At 35.1% G+C, this 23,388-nt stretch overlaps 1 protein-coding gene and 1 long non-coding RNA gene across 4 annotated transcripts in view; one reads left to right on the forward strand and one right to left on the reverse strand.

Moving 5' to 3' along the window:
• Window positions 1-6,475, forward strand: part of LOC107650550 (uncharacterized) — a 133,757-nt gene extending 127,282 nt beyond the window's left edge. The window contains exons 6-7 of the long non-coding RNA XR_008914925.1: window positions 5,441-5,573; window positions 5,823-6,475. This is a non-coding gene — a long non-coding RNA (uncharacterized LOC107650550). The remainder of the gene's footprint in view (window positions 1-5,440; window positions 5,574-5,822) is intronic.
• The window catches only part of LOC100619241 (cation channel sperm-associated auxiliary subunit beta-like), a 249,570-nt gene that overhangs the window by 161,961 nt on the left and 64,221 nt on the right, over window positions 1-23,388 (reverse strand). The gene's annotated exons all lie outside the window — the stretch shown is intronic.

Genomic DNA, 23,388 nt, shown 5'->3' on the forward strand with positions numbered 1-23,388 from the left:
AATTTGGTTTTCTTTTTTATCAAATTAATCAATAATTCATCTATTTTATTGTTTTTCCCCACAACAACATCCTTGTCTTATGTATTAGTTCAATGATTCTCTTACTTTCAGTTTTATTAATCATGCCTTTGATTTTCAGGATTCCTGATTTGATGTTTAATTGAAGGTTTCCAATTTATTCTTTTTCTACTTTTTTTTAGTTGTATACTCAATACTCAATCTGTTCTTTCTTTGTTTTATTGATGTAAACATTTAGATAGATAATACCTTATATGCCCTAAGTACTTTAGTATCATACTTGAAGTATCATAGCTATCTTGAGCATCTTATCTTTTTACTAGTAATATAATAAGTTTGTCTCCATTGTTTCCCTTTGTTACCTTAAAGTATCTTCTGTATATTAAATATCTCTTGTATGTAAGCATTTTAATTAGTTGTTAATTTCCCATGCAAGTAGTCAGTGTAAAACCATGATTTACCTTAAGTCCTTTAGGAATTTTTTGTATCATTCAAATGTTAAGCCTCCTAGTTATCATTTTCTAATGTAGGGATGTGGTTAGTTTAGCCCCATTGATTCTCTTCAGATTTCTCTTGAGTGTGTAATTTGCTCATCAGATTTTTTTACTCCAGTTCTTTGATCAGGAATTAAATTTCTTATTTCTTCCCCTATTGTAGTTTTTTTTTTGTCCTTTTCTTTTCTAATTATTTTTGAAAGTCTCCTTTTGGGGGTCCTTTTTTTTATTCTTTCAAGGATTCATTTTAATCTTTTCACATTTTCCTTTGAGGCTTCATACATTTTAATTTTTCTATTGTTGTGTTCTAAACTTGCATTTTGGTCATTATTGTTGCTGAAATATTTTTCTACCATGGGCCTTTTCCTTTTGTATTTTGCTCATATAGAAGTTTTTTCCCCTTGATTATATCTATATACTGAATCTTAACTCCATTCCTGGGGTGAATGGAGGACTGTGCTCAGGATCAGCTCAGCAACCTTAATCTCAGACTGAGAGCTGTATAATTAGAAATCTAGGGGATTAAATCTTTGACCAAATGAAAATCCATATTTGAACCTCCATGTTGAGCCAGATTATACAAAACTAAAACAGGCCAGAGAAGTATTGTTGACAACCATGAGAGCTTGCTCTGATGGGCCTGATTCATGGTCAAAATTCGAAAGCACCAAGCAAGTAATCGATGAAACTCCCTCTCAGTTTATGGATAGGCTTATTGATGTGAGGAACACATGTATGGACTTTAATTTATCCTAAGAATGGGATATTAGACAAATACATAGACAATTCGTTAAGAATTGCTGTACAGTAGTAAAAAACTACTTTAAAAATAGCTGCCCAAATTAATATTCTATGGATCTTGAAGAATTGAGGAGAGTAGCAGTTTACATTTTTAAAGGCCATGCAAAAAAAAAAAACAAGGAAAACAGTAAAAAAATGAACTTAAAGAAAGAAGTTGAAATGGTTAAAAGGAAAACTGAAAAATCAGGGAGAGACCATAGCCCCTTTACAGGAATCCACAAATAAATCATTAACATATATTTGCTGTGGAAAAGGAGGCCATGTAATGATTGTCTGTAGGAAATGGCTACAAGAAAAAAGAAATAAAAGCTTTAGAAATAATAACTATAGGAATCATGATCATGATCAGAATAATGACAGTGCTCAAAATGAGACAAATGATAATAAACAAAAAAAAAATGGGGTAAGTGCCTTAGAATCAAAAAGTGAAACCTTTGATTTTCTAAACCCTGATATTTTAATGCCAATTATACTTATACATTCCACATAGTAAGGAATTTCATGTAAGCCTAAAGGTGAGACATTCATACTATCATTATCTTTTAGACATTGGAGCATCTAGATCAGTCCTGGTGAACAAACCAGATGCAAACTGTAACTCTATTGGCTCTCTAAATGTAGTATGTGTATCAGGAACACCTCTAAAGGTCTCAAAACTTTCTCCTCACATGATATGCGTGGAACCCCTAACTGTAGAACATTGTTTTCTTTTAATGCCTGGATCCTCCACAAATTTGCTGGGAAGGGATATACTATGCAAGCTAAAAGCCACAATAATTTGTGCTCCAGATGGCTCTATGTCATTGAAAGTATCTGAGGAATCTTTAAATATACTCACTGTACTTCTCTCAGAGAGTCAGGAGGTGAAAGAGCCTCCCACCTTTGAAATACCTGCTGATATACCTGAGTTTATTTGGGCTACATGATCTTCCAATGTAGGCTTACTTAAATCATCCTTTCCTGTTCAGAAAAAGAGGAAATTTAGGGCATTACCCTGTAATAAATTCACTGATTGACCAGAGCATCATAATTTCCTGTAAATCTGAATAAACTACACCCATCCTACCTTTTAACAAGCCAAATTGGAGCCAAAGGCAAGTATCTCTATCAATTCATACAGGATCTGAGAGCTGTGAACAATCACATTATAAAGAGACACTGTAGTTTCCAATATAAATACTATTATTTCTTCTATTCCTAGTACAGCTACATACTTTACAGTAGTGGACTTGTGTGCTCAGCTTTCTTTTAGATACCTATACATGAGGATTCCAGGCATGTCTTTGCTTTCACCTGAAAGGGTTCATATGGACATAGATTTGTTTGCTTCAAGAGTACATGGAAAGCCTCAGCTTGTTTGCACAAATTTTGAGCCAAGACACAGATAATACAAAATTCAAAAAGAGTAAGTTAATTAAACATGTGGATGATTCGCTCTTAGCATCACCAAATACCACAGCATATCAAGAAGATAGTAAACATCATCTTTTAGAATTACAAAAAAGATGGCACAAGATCTTGAAGGAAAAGGTGCAGTGGTGTCTCCCCAAAGTGGAATATTTGAAGTTCATTTTAACTTCTGGTGCCATATTTCTCCTAAGTACACTGAAAATATTAAAAAATTGAGTGCTCCTACCACCAAGAAATAGTTAAGAGCAACTTTAGGAGCAACAGGGTTTTGTAGACAATGGATCCCTTGCTATGGGGAAATTAGTATGCCCCTTCTAGCACTAACAAGAGATTCAGTCCCTGAACCACTTAGAGCCAGAACACCTGTTAGCTCTGTCAAAACTAAAAAAGCTATCTTGTCTGTTCCTGCTCTAGGCATCCCAGATTACAACAAGCCATTTACTTTGTATGTACATGAGTGGAAATAGGTAACTTCAGGTGTTTTAACTCAAACTTTTGAACCTTCTCAGCATCCAGTTGCTTATTATTTGGCCCAGCAGGACCCATTAGCTTCAGGAGCACCACCTCACCTTAGAGGCATAGCTGCCACAGCTTTATTGCTAACAAAAACTGTTGATCTAGTATTGGAATGTCCATTAAAAACTATGTGCCCACATGAAGTAGAAGAATTATTGCTAAGGCATAGGACACAGGCATTTTCTGATCAGCAAATTAATTACAAAGTATGAAATAACCTTGTTAAACAATAAAAATATCACTTTAAAATGCTGTTCAACTCTTAACCCTGCCACCTTGCTTCCAGATTTGCCAATTTCAGGAGAACCATTGTAAAGTTGTGAAACACTTAGCATCCATGGCTGAAAAGCCTCAAAATAATCTCTTAGACACTCCTTTAGACAATCCAGAACTAGTCTTATTTACTGATGGTTCTTCTTTTTGAGGGATGGTATATGCTACACTGGAGCTGCAATAGTCACAGAATTTACCACTGAGTGGTCAGCTTCACTGCTGTCAAATATAAGTGCTCAATGTGCAAACTTATAGCCCTGAAACATGCCTGTATAATTGCCAAAGATAAAAAGGGAACAATTTATACAGATTCTAGCTATGCATTTGGAATTTAGCATTCAGTGGGTATGTTATGGCTTCAGAGAAGATTTTTAACCTCAGCTGAACAACATATTGCCAATATAAAAATTATTAATGAAGTACTTTCTGCTCTCCAGCTGCCCAAAACCCTAGCCATAATTCACTGCACTGCCCATACAAGGTACTACTGACCCTGTCTTTAGGGTATATGGCTGGGCAGATACCCCTGCAGAGCTGGCAGCCATAGAAGGGCATGAATTAATTTTAACATTAACAACCACTGATGACTTAAATTTATCACTTTCCTATAATGAAAAGGAAGTGGAAAAATGGAAGCAAACATTTGAAGCAAAATAGACTAATGGAGTATGGGTGTCATCTGAAGGAAAACCCTTTCTCCCCAGAAGTTTTTATCACCAAATTTGCCAATATATTCATAATAATGGTCACTTTGGTACCCAGGGCAACTTCTATAGCGTCTAAAGTGTGTATAGCCTGCTCTACCTGCCAAGCATATAACCAATATGTGTTTCATGGCAAGGCTTTTGGTGGGTCCTCTGGCTTACACACCTTTTGAGAACCTACAAATTGATTTCATAACAATGACAAAGGCTGGACACTATAAATTTTGTCTAGTCATAGTGGATCAACTGACCAGATGATCAAAAGCATTTCCTACTGCTTGAGTCACCAGGGTTTTTGTTGCCAAGATGCCTTCCAGGACATATTGATTCAGCCAGAGGAAGTGATTTTACGGATTCTGTTTTATCTCAGATATATTCTTATTTGGGTATAACTCCAAAATTCCATGTACCATACCATCCCCAGAGCTCAGGCCAAGTTGAAAGAATGAACAGAGAACTAAAACTATCATTGGCAAATCATGCACTGAGACATATTTAACATGGCCTGAAATTCTCCCTCTGGCCCTATTTTATCTTAGAAGCAGACCCAGGAAAGATATACATATCTCACCATTTGAGATGCTTTTTGGGCATCCCCCTATATAGGCTAAGCTTTTTTCTCCTGCATATCACTATTAGGGGGAGATAATCCTATTGCTTCCTACATACAGAAATTGCAGCACAAACTGTGTGAACTCAATGAATCTGGAGCTGCAGTACAAACAGGACCAATAGACTTTTCCCTTCATGACTTGAACCCAGGAGACAAAATGTATAGAAAGAACTTCTAGTTCGCTGGAGCAACTCAGACTTCATGGAAAGGGTCATTTCAAATATTAACAACTCCAACAGCTATAAAAATGGGAGAGAATTTCTGTTGGATTCATTGCTCACATGTAAAAAGAGCATCTTCTATTGAAACTGATTGACTGTATCCTGTCACATGTATTGGAGATAATAGTCCATAGACAAGTGGATACTGCTATGGGGAACACGATGAATTCATGAATTTTCATTTTATTATTGCCTTTCTTTTATTTTGATTAGAATATTTGATTTTTTCCCTTTTCTCATTTCTTATATTTAATTTTTATTCTATAGTAATATGTTAAAATACATATTTGCTAAAATGTTAATGCATACCCAAAAGCTTTAGATTATGGAAACCTGCCATTGATTGGTAAATGATAAGGGACTGTGATTAATGATTGTGTCTGATTCCAGGAGAAGGGAACAAAAGAGCCATTATACAGTGCCAAGAAACACAAGATCAAGGATATCAACCAATCCCAATGGGACTGATGAGATTCTTCACAGTGCCTAGGAGCACAAGGTCAAAAGGACCAAAACAATGCAGGTAGGATTGATGAACTTCTAAGCCAATACAAAAGGATTTGAACATAGTGTGAGACTCAAGGTTGCAGTGCTTGACATATGTTAAGAAGCAGGACACCTCGTACACACTCTTTATGAAATACTCGTAGACAAATACGGAAGTTTGGCTATCATCCTGGCACCCCTTATCCCTGAGAGTGAAGGTAAAATCAGACCAAGGAATGACACTTCCCTATCACACAAAAATCTAGTCCTTTTTTCTCTCTTACAGCATAGCAACTTCCTGGAGTCTTGTCTACAAATGGGTAAGTGAAATATTACTGCATTTAATCCTATAGACTTTTGGGATAGAAAATACTTTAATTGGATGCTAATACAAGGACCTGTTGTAAATTTATTAAATTGAACTCTAATATAAGGGCCAATTATGAATTTATTCTTGTTTACTCAGAAAAATTTTATAGACATAGATTTTGGATATTTTGATTCTGATTTTGAATTTCTCTCAAAAGATTTAATTTCTCTTCCCTTTGTTTTTCTCTTATGTTTTTGGTTTTTCTTTTCATAATTAACTCATACACCCCCTAACTCAACCATGCATCCTAAGCTGAACTTGGTGTTGGTCAACACCCTCTTCAGGGGAGATTGTATTTTCATAAAATTCCAAAATTTAAAATTTTGTTCAAGAAAAAAATTTTCAGGGAAAAAAGGTTGCTAACTTTTTAAGTCCAGAAAATGAACTGTTTGCAGAAAGATGCCTGCAGAAACCTACACTGCATTAGGAAGATCCAGAATGAACTTTGGGGTGAATTTGATTGAACTGAAGGGGGTTGAACATTTATTTTGAATATATATTCTTATGTCAAATGGGACAGCCCCCTAATTGGTTTTTGTCAATGTGCCCAACAAAACATTGGTTTTGCTTTCTCTCTCTATTCCCCTGTTATCTCTAACTCTTATAGTTTCCTCTTAGAAGGTGAAATTTTGTATGTACCTATAGTTAGAAGATTTTTAGAGGTATAAGATGATTATGTTAAATGATCAACTGGGGAGACTACTCTCCCAATGATCATCAGGGGGGGATTGTGAAAATGAGATTAACTCCACCCTACATATTTTTTAGATGTTTAGCCACCAGAAATGTAAACACCGCCACTTATGGATTAAGTGTGGATGGGAGAAGGTCTATAACCCACATGTGCTAGTGAGTGACAAATCAGAAACAAGTGGCTGCCCCTTGGGCAGTCCAAAGTCAAGTTTAAGCCACCATTGGTACATATAAAGGTGGAAGGAAGACATAGGAAGTGACACAAAAAACTGTCTTTATATTTGGAGGCCACTTCCTGTGAGGGGTCTTCGCCTTTGAACTTGGCCTTGGAGGAGCTCTGGCTTGAGATCACAGACTGCTTCCCTTTAGACCAATACATGGTGAGTGAAAGGCTGACTCCCTTTCCTTGGCTTTTCTAGAAGCACTAGCCTTTGGAGAGGCCCCTCATCTTGGAGGAGACCTTGTGGTAGAAGTCTTGTTAACTTAATCCTCTGGGCACCCCATCCCTCTTGCTGGGGCCTCTGAATCCCTACATGGTTTAGACCAGGTCACAGCAGCTCTTTTTTCTTTCTTTCTCTCTGTCTCTCTGTCTCTCTGTCTCTCTGTATCTGTATCTTTCTCTCTCTCTCTCTCTCTCTCTCTCTCTCTCTCTCTCTCTCTCTCTCTCTCTCTCTCTCTCTGTCTCTCTCTCTCTCTCTCTAAATAAACTACCAACAAAACCATTCTGATTTGAGTAATTAATTGGAATTTAGTAATTAAATTCCTGGCAACCAAACTCTCAAATATTCAGTCCAAACATAATTTTTACCCCTTACAGCACACTGGGGAGACAACCTAGTTGGTTTGCTGCAGGGGTGGGTTTGGTGGAGGAGAGGGGAGAAGCTGCAGTTGCTCAGTGCAGATGCCATTCATGTTGGGTTGAATTGGGTTCTCCCCAATTCCACCAAGACTAAACATTATTGGGATGAGTTCCTCCTACTGCTACCTGTGCTGGGTCATTCCTGGCCTGTTATGGCTGGACTATGTGGGTTCACTTTCCTCCTACTGCCACTTATTTTGTATGGTATTGGTTTCTGCTCTTAACCTACTGAAGCTAGACGGCTTCCCTCCTTATTCTGTTGGTTCTGCCTCTCTGAGAATCATTTTGAGGATTTTTGTTCTTATGTGGTTGTTTGGGGGATAGTTGGCAGTCTTCACTTATTTCTTACTCTGCTACCTTTTAACCTGAGGTTAACTCCTAAGTGTTGGTTCTTGACTTGCATATGGATTTCTCAGGAGACAAGTAACATGTATCTTTATTTCCATTTCTTTGAGAAGGTCTTGTCACATTTTGCTGAGATACACACAAAGGATTTAGTGTGGTCAATGAAGTAAAAATAAGTGTTTTTCTCTAGAACTCGATCACTTTCTCCATAATTCAGAAAATGTAACAATTTTGTCTCTAATTCCCATGACTTTTCAAAAACCAAACTTTCTTCTGCTTAAATCTTGGTTCACATATTTCTGAAGCTTGGTTTGCAGAATCTTGAGCATAACCTTGCTGGGACAGGAAATGAATGAAATTCTTTGGTAACCCTAATGTGCTTTGGCATTGTTCTTACTTTTAAATTTTTCTTAATTACATGTAGGAATAATATTTAACAGTTGTTTTCTGACATTTTGCTATCCATTTTCTCTCCTTTCCTTTCTCCACTTCTCCCTTCCTGAAATGAATCTAATATAGGTCACACTGGTACTATGATGCAATATGTATATTTCCATATTCCTCATTTCACATAGACAAGAAGTAACTCATGAAGAAAATCAAGTGGAAAATGGCATACTTTGATCTGCAATCAGACTCCAACAGTTCCTTCTATGGCTATGGATAAATTTTTTCATAATGAATCCACTGAAGTTATCATGGATCTTTGCTTTGCTGATAATAGTTTAGCCCTTTACAGTTGATCATTGAACAATATTTCTGTTACTATATACAATGATCTCCTGGTTCTGCTCACTTCACTTTGAATTAGTTAATTTAAGTATTTTGAGTTTTTTCTTAAGTTATCCCATTTTTCATTTCTTATGGCACAGTATATAGCACAACTCCATAAGGCATTCCCCAAATGATGAACATGCCCTCAGTTTCCAATTTTTTTTGTCATTACAAAAAAGAGCTGCTACAAACTTTTTTGCACATATATAACTTATTCTTTTTCTTTAATCTCCTTAGGATACAGACCTAGTACTGTTATATGCAGGTGGAGGTGGGGGTGGGTGAAATCAAAGGTTTTTCATAGTTTTATGGCCCTCAGAACATGGTTCCAGATTGCCCACCAGAATGATAGTATCAGTTCACAGCTCCACCAACAGTGTAATAGTGTCCCAATTTACAAATTCCCTCAAATATTTATCATTTTATTTACCCCTCAAATAGTCTATTTGTTAGGTATGAGGTGGTATCTCATAATTTTCATATTTCTAATAAATAATAATTTGGAGAAATTTTTTCATGTTACTAAAGATGGTTTTAATTTTTTCATCTGAGAACTGCCAGTGCATATCCTTTGACCAATTTGAGTCAAATCACTATGTTTGAGAAAGGAAATCTTTGTCAGAAACACTTGCTCTAAATATTTTTCCTAGTTTTTTTGTTTCCCTACTAATTTTGGTTGCATTGGTTCTGTTGGTACAAAACTCTTTTTTAATTTAATGTAATCAATATCATCCATTGAGCTTCTTCTTATGATGTTCTCTATATCTGATCAGAAATTTTCCCATTATCCATAAGTCTTAAAGGCAAACTATTCAATGTTCCCCTAATTTGTTTATGGTGTTACCCTTAATTTCTAGACTGAGTATCCATTTTGACTTTATCTTGACATATGATGTGAGATGTTGATCTATGACTAGTTTCTACCATTGTTAGATTTAAAATAGTTTTGAGCATTAAATAGTTGTAAATAAGAGAGTGGGAGCCATAAAATGTGATAATTAAAATGTTTGGGAGCAAGGGAAATATGTAACAATTATGACCGCTGAAATATGTTTTCTACTGTGTCTTGGTTTTATATAAATATAAGATGGTCGCCAGGGAATATATTCCCAATTTATGAATATGCCCAAGCCAACTGGGTTTTATAGAGAAATTTAATTTATAATACACTGATTAATCAATAGAAAAAGAGAGAAAGTAAGAAAGGAATAAGAATGAAGGGTCTCAAGCCAATAAGGCCTAGACCTCAGTCCTAAGAGATAAATCAGTCAGTTGGTTTTATCACTCACCCAAGATCTCTCTAGGTAAGGCTTCTCATGCCAACCTCAGGCTCCACCTTCAAGAGAGCCTCCTTTCAAGAAATATTTCCAGAGAATCCTCCTCCTGACTCCTCCTGAGTTCTTCTTCCACAGCCTCCTTCAAGACCTCTCCAGGAGCTCTCCCTCCAGAACCTCTCTCCTCTCAGACCTCCTCCAGAGCATCCACCTCCTCTCCTTCTTCAGACCCCTCTATCTTTAAGCCAACAATCTAAGTTCCCTCCCCTCAGTTCTCACATCTACCAATCACTCTCAATCTCTCCCCTCTGCCAATGGTGGCTCTAGCTTAACCCAGGACTGCCCAGAGGTCTGCCTCCTTTGCACATGTCTGTTGAAGGTCATATTCTCAAATAATTAAATCTTGATCTTTGCTGCAGCCCTTCCTAAATCCTGTTACTCTGAGTAGGGTGGAGATTGTAGTTTCCAAGACCTGGTTCTGTCATTCCAAGTATCTCTATTGTATCAATTCTAAAATCAATCATGACTCAAAGAACTTCCTGTTCTATGCTTAAGCATAGGTCAAAGCCCTTTCCATTGTTTAGCAAAAGGTTTCTGTCCTAAAGTAGTCTTAAGTAGGGAGGAGAAGGATCCTCCCATGCCAAGGAGTTTCATATTCCAATAGAGTTCTTACTATCCGTAGGAAATTTTTCAAGTATGAAATTTCCCAATGGTGAAATTTCCAACATTCATAAGTCTAAGAAATTTTAAGGTTTACACCATACTATTTTCCAGTTTTCCCAACAGTTTTTGTCAAATAGTGAATTCTTCCTGCAAAAGCTTAAATCTTTGGGCTTATTGAACACAGGTTACTATGGTCGTTTATTTGTGTGTTGATTTCCTAACCTATTTAATTTATCCATTACTATTGCTCAGCTGATACCAGATAATTTGAATACTTAGTGCTTTATAATACCATTTGAGATCTGATAAAACTAGGCCTCCTTCCTTCATATTTTTAGTTTTTAATTCCCTTGATATTCTAGTCTTTGTGTTCTGGATAAATTTTGTTATTTTTTTCTGGCTCTACAAAATAATGTTTTGGTAATTTGAATTCAACCATTGTGCTCAAAGGAATAATAAACTGGAGGACTTCCAAGGGAACTGGAATGACCTCCAGGAATTGATGTGGAATGAGAGGAACAGAACCAGGAGAACATTGTACACAGAGATGTACACTGTGGTACAATCGAATGTAATGAGCTTCTCTACTAGTAGCAATGCAATGATCCAGAACAATTAGGAGGGACTTATGAGAAAGAACACTATCCACATTTAGAGGAAAAACTGGAAGGTGGGAAAAAAGACAACTGCTTGATCACATGGGTCGATGGGCATAGGATTGGGGATAGAGACTCTAAATGATCATCCTAGTGTAAACACCAACAACATGGAAATAGGTTTTGATCTAGGACACATTTTACAGTGGAGTTTTGCATCAACTATGGGAGGGGGTAGATGAAGGGGGACAAAAGAATATGATCCTTGTAACCACAGAAAAAATATTCTAAATCATCTAATTAAATAAAATTTTTAAAAATTTTTAAATAAAAATGAAAGGTCAAAAAAAAAAGATCAAAGGGCATGGAATAGGATATTCAGGAAGACAAAAGATTTGGGTTTACAACCCAGAGTCACCTATCCAGCAAAACTGAGGATATTCTTTCAGGGGGAAAATGGTCATTCACTAAGCTAGAATATTTTCAAGCATTCCTGAGGACTAAGCCAGAACTAAACAAAAAATTTGAAGTCCAAACACAAGAAACAAGAGACGTCCAGAATGGTAAATAAGAAAGGGAAACTTTAAGGAACTCATTAAGGTCAAAATGTTTCTATGTCTACATGGAAAGAGGATTTCTGTAATTCTCAAAAATTACTATTTGTAGTAGAGAAGATAGAAGGAATTTACACAGAAAAAGGTGGAAAAGTAAGCTGATCATGATGATATGATGTATATGATGATATGATACATGTGAAAATGTGATGATATGGAACAATATGTATGTATAATATGAGATGAATGCATTTGAATGACATATAAGAAATCAATTGAGGGCTGAATTAGAGAGCTGCACTGAGAGAAAAGGGAAGGGAGAGATTGAATAGGGTAAATTACATAACATAAAGAGGCATGAAATATCAGAGAAGAGGATAGGGTGATGACAGGCAATGCTTAAAATTACTCCCATTGCACCTGGCTCTGAGAGGAAAAAACAAGTATACTCAATGGGGTATAGAATTCTATCAACCTACAGAGAAGTAGAAGGGGAACAAGACAGGGGAAGCAGGGGGTAATTAAAGGGAAGGAGGGAGAAGTTGAAGGAATGACAAAAGAAAACGCTGGTGAGAAGGAACAGAGTAAAAGGAAATAGAGCAGGATCTAATGGGGAAAATATGATGGAGGGCAATACACAGTTAGTATTCATAATATTGAATGTGAATTGGATGAACTCACCCATTAAATGGAAGCAGATAACAGAGCAGATTAAAAACCAGAATCCTCCTATATGTTGTTTACAAGAAACACATTTGAGGCAGGGTCACACACAGAGATTCAAGATAAAAGGTTGAAGCAGAATTTATTATGCATCATCTTAAGTAAAAAAATTTAAAAAAAGGCAAGAGTAACAATCATAATACCAGAGAAAGCCAAAGGAAAAACTGATCTGATTAAAAAAGATAAAGAAGAAAATTGCATTTTGCTAAAAGGTACTATAAACAATGAAGTAATATTATTACTAAGCATTTATGATCCAAATGGTATAGCATATAGATTTCTAAAGGAAAATTTAAAGAAGCTCAAGGAGGAAATAGATAGCAAGATCATACTAGTGGGGGATCTTAAGCTTATCCTTTGAGAACTAGATATATATAAAACCAAAAATTAAATAAGAAACAAGTAAGGGAACTAAATGAAAGGCTAGAAAAATTATAATTAATAGATATCTGGAGAAAACTGAACAGGGATAAAAAGGAATATACCTTCTTCTCAGCAATACATGGTAAATATACAAAGATCAACCATGTACTATAGGGCACAGAAATATTGCAAACAAATGCAGAAATAAAAAATATAGTTTTTTTCAGACCACAATGAGATAAAAATTATAATTAACAAGGTTCCATGGAAAGGCAAATTTAAAATTAATTGGAAACTAAATAATTTAATTCCTCAAAACTGTTGGGTCAAATAAATCATAGAAAAAATTACAGACTTTATTAAAAAGAATGACATTGAGGAGACATCATATCAAAAACTATGGGATACAGCCAAAGTAGTACTTGGGAAAAATTATATCTCTGAGTGCCTATACCAACAAAATAGAGAGGGAAGAGATCAATGAATTGTGCTTGCTACTTAAAAGAAAAATAGAAAAAGCAAAAAATAAAAATCCCCAGATGAAAACTAAATTGGAAATCCTAAAAATCAAAGAAGAAATTAATAAAATTGAAATTAAAAGAGCTATTCAACTAATAAATAAGACAAGGAACTGGTATTTGGAAAAACAAATAAAATAGATAAAGTATTTGTTAATCTAATAAAAAAGGAAAGAAGAGAATCAAATTAATAGTATGAAAGATGAAAAAGGTGATCTCACCTCTAATGAAGAGAAAATTAAGTTCATTATTAGGAATTATTTTTCTCAATTAGATGACAATAAATATGACAATTTAGGTGAAATGGCTGAATATTCACAAAATTATAAATTGCCTAGAATACTTAAATAACACTATCTCAGAAAAAGAAATTAAACAAGCCATCAAGGAACTTGCTAAGAAAAAAATCCCCAGGGCCAGATGGATTCCCAAGGGAATTCTATCAAACATTTAAAGAACAATTAATCCCAATACAATGCAAATTATTTGACAAAATTAGCAAAAAAGGAGTTTTATCAAATTCCTTTTATGAAACAAATATGTTACTGATTCCAAAGTCAGGCAAACAAAAAAAAAACAGAGAAGGGAAACTACAGACCAATCTCCTTAATGAGCATTGATGAAAAAATCTTAAATAGAATACTAGCAAAAAGACTACATCAAGTCATCACAAGGATTATTCACTATGATCAGATGGGATTTATACCAAGAATGCAAAAATGGTTTAATATTGGGGAAATCATACACATAATTGACCATATCAACAAGCAAACCAACAATTATCTCAATAGATGCGAAAAAAGGCTTTGACAAAATACAACACCAATTCCTATTGAAAACACTAGAAAGTATAGGAGTAGAAGGGCCATTCCTCAAAATAACAAACAGTATATATTTAAGACCATCACCAAATGTCATCGGCAATGGGGACAAGTTGGAAGCCTTCCCAATAAGATCAGGACTGAAGCAAGGATACCCATTATCACTTCTATTATTTACTATTGTTCTAGAAATGCTACAGACAGCAATTAGAGAAGAAAAATAAATTGAAGGGATTAAAATAGGCAATGAAGAAACTAAACTATCACTCTTTACAGATGATATAATGATATACTTAAAGAATCCCAGAAAATCAACCAAAAGACTAGTGGAAATAATTAACAACTTTATCAAAGTTGCAGGGTACAAGATAAACCCACATAAATCATCAGCATTTCTATATATTTCCAACAAAACTCAGCAGCAGGAGTTAACAAAGTGAAACTCAATTTAAAATCAGTCTAGATAATATAAAATATTTAGCTATCTATCAAGACAAACACAGTAATTATATGATCACAATTACAAAAAACTTTTCACACAATACAAACTAGATTCAAATAACTGGAAAACATTAATTGATTATGGGTAGGATAAGCTATTATAATAAAAATTACAATCTTACCCAGATTAACCTAAGTATGCAGTGACATGCCTATCAAACTACCAAAAAACTTTATTATAGAATTAGAAAAAACTATAGGAAAGTTCATATGGAAGAACAAAAGATCAAGAATATCAAGGAAAATGATGGAAAAAAATGTGAAGAATGGGGGCCTAGCAGAACCAGATCTTAAACTGTACTATAAAGCAGCGGTAATCAAAACAATATGGTACTGGCTAAGAGGCAGAAGGGTAGATCAATGGAATAGACTAGGGGTTAATGGCCTCAGCAAGCTAGTATACAATAAACCCAAAGACCCCCGCTTTTGGGACAAGAACTTACTATTTGACAAAAACTGCTAGAAAATTGGGAAAGAGTATGGGGAAAATTAGGTTTATATCAACATCTTACACCCTATGCCAACATCAATTCAAAATGCATAACTGACAAATATGAACAGTGAAATCATGAATAAATTATGTGAGCATAGTATACCTGTCATATCTGTGGGAAAGGAAGGAATTTAAGACCAAGAAAGAGATAGAGAATATTTTAAAAAATGTAAAATGGATGACTTTGATTATATCAAATTAAAAAGGTTTTGTACAAATAAAACCAATGCAACCAAAATTAGAAGGAAGAGCAACAAACTGAGAGAACATTTTGCTAACAAAAGTCTCTGACAAAGGTTTAATTTCCCAAATATATAAGGAACTGTATCAAAGTTACAAAAAATTAAGCCATTCCCCAAATCAACAAATGATCAAGGGACAAGGATAGGCAGTTTTCACATGAGGAAATAAAAACTATCCATAAGCACATGAAAAAGTGTTCTAAATCCCTCCTAATTAGAGAAATGCAAATTTAAGAACCTCGGAGGTACCACCTTACACCTAGCCAACTGACTAATATGGCAGCAAAGGAAATGATAAATTTTGGAGGAGATGTGGCAAAATTGAGACACTAAAACACTGCTGCTGGAGTTGTGAATTAATCCAACCATTCTGGAGGGCAATTTGAAATTTTTCCAAAGAGCTTTAAAAGAATGCCTACTCTTTGACCCAGTCATACCACTGTTGAGTTTGTACCCATAAGAGATAATAAGGAAAAGGGCTTGTACAAAAATATTTATAGCCAAGCTGTTTGGGTGGCAAGAAAATGAGGGAGTATCCATCGATTGGGGAATGACCAAATAAATTGTGGTATCTGATGGTGATGGAATATTATTGTGATGAAAGGAACAATGAACTGGAGGAATTCCATGTGAACTGGAAAGACCTCCAGGAATTGATGCAGTGTGAAAGGAACAGAACCAGGAGAGTGTTGTACACAGAGACTGATACATTATGGCAAAATCAAAGTAATAGACTTCTCTACTAGCAACAGTGCAATGACCCAGGACAATTCAGAGGAACTTAGGAGAAAGAATACTATCCACATCCAGAGAAAGAACTGTGGAAACAGAAATGCAGAAGAAAAACATATGATCAATTATGTAGTTTGATAGAGTTATAATTAGGGTTTTGATGTTAAAAGATCACTCTACTACAAATATGAGTAACATGGAAATAGGTTTTGAACAATGATACATGTATAACCCAGTGAAACTACTTGTCAGCTTTGGGAGGGTGGAGGAAAGAGTGTGGGGTGTGGATGGAATCATGAATCATGTAACAAAGGAACAAAAAACAGAAAGTTGCTTCACTCTCCTTGTTGGTTCTTTCAATCTGGTATTGTTATTTTGTGGCATGATTTTAAAGTTGGTTGGAGAAGATTCTCATGGTAGTTTCAAGTTTCCCTGCCTCTAATCCACCATCTTGGGTTCCTTGTTTGGTGAAATCATCAGTTCCCATTGGGTCAGTTATAGACAGATTTTATTTAAATCTCTTGATCTCATCAACTGCCTTTGGGACACTTAGAATTTGATGTCCTCAGACACCTCTGACTCAATATATCTAAAATACAATTCATTCCTTTCCTTCTACATCCACCCTCAAAAAATCCTTCACTTTTTTGCTGGTAGAGCTATGAACTGATCCAACCTTTCTATAAAAGAAGGCATACATAGTGTTCTAGTATTGTCACTACTTGGTCCATATCCCAAAGAGATTTAAAAAAGGGGGAAAAGGACCTGTTTGTACAAAAATATTTAGATCTGCTCTTTGTGGTGACAAAAATGTACTTTTTGTAAAAAAAAGATGTACTTCAATTGGGGAATGACTGAACAAATTTTGGTATATGATGGTGATAGAACACTGTTATGCTATACGGAATGATAACAGGATGGTTTCAGAAAGAGCTGGAAAGACATGAACTGATGAAAAGTGAAAAAAGCAGAAGCATAAGAACATTATACACAGTACCTACAATACTGTGGAACGATCAAATGTGATAGACTCTACTGCTAACAGCAATACAGAAATTGAGGACAATTCTGAAGACTTATGGAAAATAGTGTTATCCATCTCCAAAGAAAGAACTGTTGGAGTAGAAATGTAGATGAAGATATACAATTTATCACTTGTTTTTGGGGGGAATATATTTTGGAGTTTTAGTTCTATAGGATGATTTGCTTAGAAATACAAGTGATATAGAATTTATGTTTTGCATGATAATACAAGTATAACCCAAATTGAATTGCTTATAAACTCCAGGAGGTGGGAGGGAAAAAGGGAGGAGGACAATATGGATCATATAACTTTAGGAAACTTATGTACATACTTGTTATTAAAATTAAATTTTTAAATTAAAAAAAATTAAATCCTCTTTCCAACTTTCTGATCATTCTCAATAATCTGACTATTCTCACAACTACTCAGGCTTATAACTTCAAGTGTCATCCTTGAATCCTAATTCACATATGAAGTATGTCACCAAATTTTGTCATTCCTACTTTCATATCTCTTTCACATCTTGTGCCCTTTTTACTCACAAAGTCACTACCCAACCAAATAGCATAGGTTAGTTCCTAGATAAATCTAATGAATCTAACTCATATCTCACTACACTCCAATCCATCTTTGGTTCAGTTTCCAGAATGATTTCCCTAATGTCCAAGTCTGTATATATCATGCCCTACTTGTTGAACTCCAGAGTCAATAAGTCAATAAACTTTTATTAAATGCCAGACATGTGCAAAACACTATGCTGACCTTGATATATACAAATATTAAAAAGAAGTATATACCTTGTTCTCAAGGATCTTACAGTCTAATGGTGGAAAACAGCACAAAAAGGAAATTTAAAACAAGGAGGTGGGAAGAGAAAAAGGTAGCAGGTACAGAGCATGATAGAATCCAATCCAAAATGAAAGTAGCCAGGTAGGAAATTAAGAGATTATGGGTCTGTGGATCCTCTTTATATGGAGGCTTTGAGAAGAATTCTTTGTCCCCTACCATACAGCTTCCCAATCAGCTGGATAGAGGGCATTGAGTACACTAAAGAGGCGTGAGTTCCCTCCAGGAAGAAATATAAAGTCCTCAGTTTGGCACTTATAGACATTCATAAAAATGGTCTCTTCCAAACTTCCCAGTTTTTTAAAACTCTGCTATCTTCTCCATACTCTATGATCTAACCACATTGTCCTATTTAGTGTTCCTTGGATTTCCAGGCCATTTATTCACATTGCTTTGCTTTTTTGCCTAGACTGTCCCCCATGGCAAGAATGCTCTGCTCCCTACCACCATCTCTTTTCTTCCTTTTCACAGATGCTACATCTATGTTGGCTTCAGGATATAGATTGCTGAATTAATTCATGAGGACTAGAGCAGTAAAGGGACAACTATTTGGATTTAGTGATACCAATCTATTCAGATTAGCACCAAATACTGACTTTTTCATATAGTCACCAGATGCTACAGGAAGAGATAATATATTTTGGGGAGGCCTGTGGACTTTATTTTATTTTTTTAAGAAACTTTTCAGAAATTGTTTCCCATTTTCTCCCAAACACCACATTAATTTTTGTCTTTCATCTGGGATAGATTTCCATTTCTTCTTTATGCACAGAAAGGGTCAAAACTATTCTCACCCCATTTTGCCATAATATTTAAACTGAGTAAGAACAGATCTCAGTCAATCAACAACAATCAATAAGCCTGAGACTGAGTGTGAAAAAGCATTTGATGAAATGGCATTAGTCCAGAAAAGAAATCCATTGTAGATGGTTATAGGATTTTATTATACCCTTCAGTATCTCCATAAAAACATTTAACTAGTTGGAATGGATACCTATTCTAATATAAAGTGGAGTTCTATCTGAATTTCCTGAGAAGGAACTGACTGAGGAGAGGGAGGAGAAGCAATGGATTTACTTTTTGGCTAAGGCTGATAGAAGTAAATTGATATTTTCCAATATTATGTTTTTTATTATCTATTTCTCCTTATAATTCATTTAGCTTTCCAAAAACTATTTAGAAATTATGTTATTAAGGAAATATATACTAAGTATTCAAGTAAATGCATTAGTTAATATCTTTTAGCAATACATAGCTTTCTTCGTTATCTCATTTATTTCTATTTTGGTGTTACTTTGTCTGAAATAATTGCGACTCCATTTTTTTTATGCTCTGCTGAGGCATAATAGATTTTAATCCAATCCCTTATATAAACTCTGTGTCTTATGTTTCCAATGTGTTTCTTCTAAGCAACATACTTAATTTTGTTTCTAATCCATTCTGCTAACCTCTTAAATTTTATAGGCAAGTTCATACTCTTCCCATTCATAGTTATTTATAGTAAAAGGCCCATTCATTTTATGTGTGTATGTCACATATAAATATATATGTGTATATATATATATATATATTCATGTATGTATGTGTTGATTCTATATCTTGACTCCAAATTCTAATCAGAAAACATGTGAAGATTGTTCCCCATTTAATTCCCCCATTTTCCCCCATTTCCCCCACTCCTTCCTTTCTTATCTTAGGTGCCTAAATTTGTGCAGAAACATTTTAGTTTCAAGTTATCAAAATTATCTTTAATAATTACCTCTATCTCTTGTTTGGTTAAAAATAGATCACCTATCTAGAGCTATGAGAGGTATATGATCTGCTTCTCTTCTAATTTTTATAGAATATGTATATTTTTAATTTTAGGGTCACATTTATTTAGAATGTATTATGGAATATGATGTTAAGTGTTAGTCTAAACCTAGTTTCTAACAAAATACTTTCTAGTTTTCCCAGCAGCTTTTATCAAATAAGGAGCTATGCCTAGATAATCTGCTTTCCACTTTATCAAATACTATTATTGAGTTTTATTGCTTCTAAATCTCTCTTATCTCCTCTGGCCTACTCAATGATCAATCTTTCTATTATTTAATCAATATCAGATTTTGATGATTTTACTTTAAAATTGTAATATTTATAGGGAGAGATGGGTGGATATGAAAAACGGGGGATACGGAAGGTTTGTAACAGGGAATGTAGGAGTTGAAGGGAGAGAGAGAATATGGCTGCTGGTGAGGCAAAGGAGAGAGATGCTCCCTGCAAGAGGCTATTTTTGAACAAAATGGGGTGTCCAAGAAATGAGCCACTTATGATAACCTGCAGGGATGTCTTCTCCTTAGATTGATGCCAAAGATGCTCCAGAGCAGGTAAACACAGACCTTCCTGAGGGACAAGCCTCCCCCCCCCCCCGACTTTGGTGGCCCAGCATGAGTCTGATAAGGACCGTTTGTAGTTATGATGACTGAACTGAGGTTCAGCTCCCTCTATGCCCCCTGAAAAGATAGTCCACTTATCTGACTGCATTATTCAAATAAGATAAATTTAATAGCCAGTTCAGATTGGAGAGGTATCAGGGAAGAGGGAAGAGGGATATCCCTAAATAAGGTTGGAGTCTCTCTCAGCTTTGGAGCTGAGGCCAGGCCTCACAGGCTGATGGAGGGTTTCTCCTATTCCTGTCTATGCTGTATCTGTGCTAGTTTTCTTAATTTCAAAATCTTAGCAGTCGACAGCAAGCAACAAGAAAAGTTTTGACTTTAAGAGCTGGTTGGGCCTGTCTCTTCGGGCTGAAGAAAGTAGAGGCATCTCTACTGGGAAGTAGACTGGGAAGGACTGGGAAGCCCAACCCCCCCCCTCCAATGCCAGGAAGGAAATCCTAGTCACAAGACCAACTGCCACTCCCAGTTGCCCCTTCCCCCACCAACTGTCAGTCTTGTCACTTACTTTCTTCTTTTTCTAATATTCCCACTGTTGCTTGTTCCAACAAAGTGGCAGAAAGTCCAAAATTTATTTTAGTTTCCTTTCCACAGTCATCCCGTTTTTTGTGTGACCTTCCCAAGGTCACTTATTTTTATTATAAGTTACCAATTTACTAAATCTACTCTAAGGAATTCTATGCAGGAAAGTTTGGGTAAGGGTAGTTTTAGGGTTTTACAATAAATTCAGTACAATAAATGTTTGAACAAAACCATTACAAGAAAGTTGAATCTTAGTGCTAATACTACTTACTCTTACTAAGTTAACTAAAACAGTTTTCCTATTATATATATATATATATATACATATACATATATATATTATCTCATCTAGCTTAACTATCTTATCTAAATATATTTCCATTAAACACAATTTCAGCATCAGCTTTACATTAAACAATTAAAAGTTTACTATCTGCAAATGCAGCTTAAGTCTATTCCTATGTATAACCAATTGTCTATGCTATGTTTAACTTAATCCTAATCTATTCCCTACTTATTATAACTATTATCTAAGTCTCTAGTCTAATCCATAACTAATTTTATGTACAACATATAAACATGCTATGTGAAATATTTACAGACTCTATCACTATGTTACTAACCTAATTATAATATATACATTATTTATAGAGATTATATACATATAATACAATAATATACATTGTTCCACATCCTAGTCAGTCAAATAGAAATATCTATTGATATTTCTATTTGCCTAAGACCTTATGGAACTAACTATATACATATTTACATTTTGCATAAATACAATTTGAGACACTTGTTTATTTAAAGAAGGTCTCCCAATATGTCAGTTTGTGATTTTGTGTTTTGTGTCTAATAGTGTTGTGTTGAATTAATACTTATCAAGTTTCTTCAGATTTCCACTTCTCATGTTGACTGATGGATCTCTTCTTTCTTCCAAGTTATGTAATGATGCATGCTATTTCCCTAATATGTGAAATTACTTTTGTTTTATTATTTCAACACACTTAGTCTTACATATAAGTCTCATTTTCCATCTGTCCTCTTCTTATATAAACAAATTTACAAGCTTCAAAGTCTTAGATATCCATTTCAGCTTTTCCTCTTTGTTTCTTCTCTCTAGTAGCTATTAAACAAATTTACAAAGTTCAAAGTCTTAGCTGTCCATTTCAGCTTTTTCTCTTTGTTTCTTCTCTCTAGCAGCCTTTCGTGATGCTTTTCCTCTGGGCTGGCTTAAAATCTCTTCCTCTGGGCTGGTTTAAAGTCTTTTCCCATGCGAGGCTTTTCTTATGGGATGCTTTTCCTCTGAGCTGGAAAGTTGTCTTCTCGCTGTGGCATGCTTGACTACTGGGATCTTGTTGTCTCAAACATTACGTGGCACTATTATTTCTTTGTGGTGTACTTTTTGATGTTAATTGGTTTTGTTTTCATTTCAGCACTACCTTTTGTCTACTTATCTTCTATGTCTGTTACAGTCATGTTGAAGTTTTCTGGTTTTACATGGGAACAGTGGAACCATGAGTCTTTCCCTGTAATTTTAATAGCTGTTGGTGTTGTAAGCAATACTTCATGTGGTTCAGTCCATCTTATGTCTGTAGTCAATTTTCTATTGAAATATTTTAAGTATACTATGTCTCCTGGTTTGATGTTGTACAAATTGTAATCCAGAGGTATTGTTTGTTGTATCAAGCCCATTTCATGCAATTCTGCTATTCTTATTTGAAAAGGTTGTATATATGTTATTAATTGACAGTCCCCACCAATCACTGCAATATAAGCTGATTTACAAGACCTTCCTTGCCAAATTGCATGTCCATAGAGCATCTCAAATGGAGAGATGTGCAAATCTCCATTGGGTTGTGTTCTAAGATGGAATAGAACTAATGGCAGAATGTCTGTCCATTTTGGGTGCGTTTCTGCTCAAATTTTTCCTATCAATATTTTGATGTCTTTATTTAATCTCTCCACTTGCCCTGAACTTTGGGGATGATATGGTGTGTGGTATGTTGCTTGTATTACTAGATTTTTATAAATTTCACTTAATATTGATTTAGTAATGTGACTTCCATGGCCTGAGTCCAATTTTGTGGGAATCCCAAATCTAGGTATGATTTCTTATAATAGGATTTTGACCACAAATGCCGCATTGTTCTTTTTGGCAGGAAAAACTTCTGGCCATCTAGTCAGTCTGTTTATGATGACAAGGCAATACTTAAACTGTTTGTCTTTTGGCATATTGATAAAATCTATCTGTATGAATTCAAATGGAGTATATGCTAAAGGACGACCTCCTAAACCTTTGGTCTTATAAACTCTCTGATTGAACTACATACAAATTTTAAATTTTTGACAAACTCTTATGGCATATGAGGATATTCCTGGTGCAGTCCCAAAACGTCTCACTGAATCAATCATGGCTTGGGTTCCATAGTGTCTTTGTGCATGTATTGCATTGCACACGTGATAAAATAACTCTCTAGGCAGGATGGGCTTGCCTAGGTGCA

The sequence above is a fragment of the Monodelphis domestica genome, chromosome 1, assembly GCF_027887165.1.
Source record: "Monodelphis domestica isolate mMonDom1 chromosome 1, mMonDom1.pri, whole genome shotgun sequence".
NCBI classification, from domain to species: Eukaryota; Metazoa; Chordata; class Mammalia; order Didelphimorphia; family Didelphidae; genus Monodelphis; species Monodelphis domestica.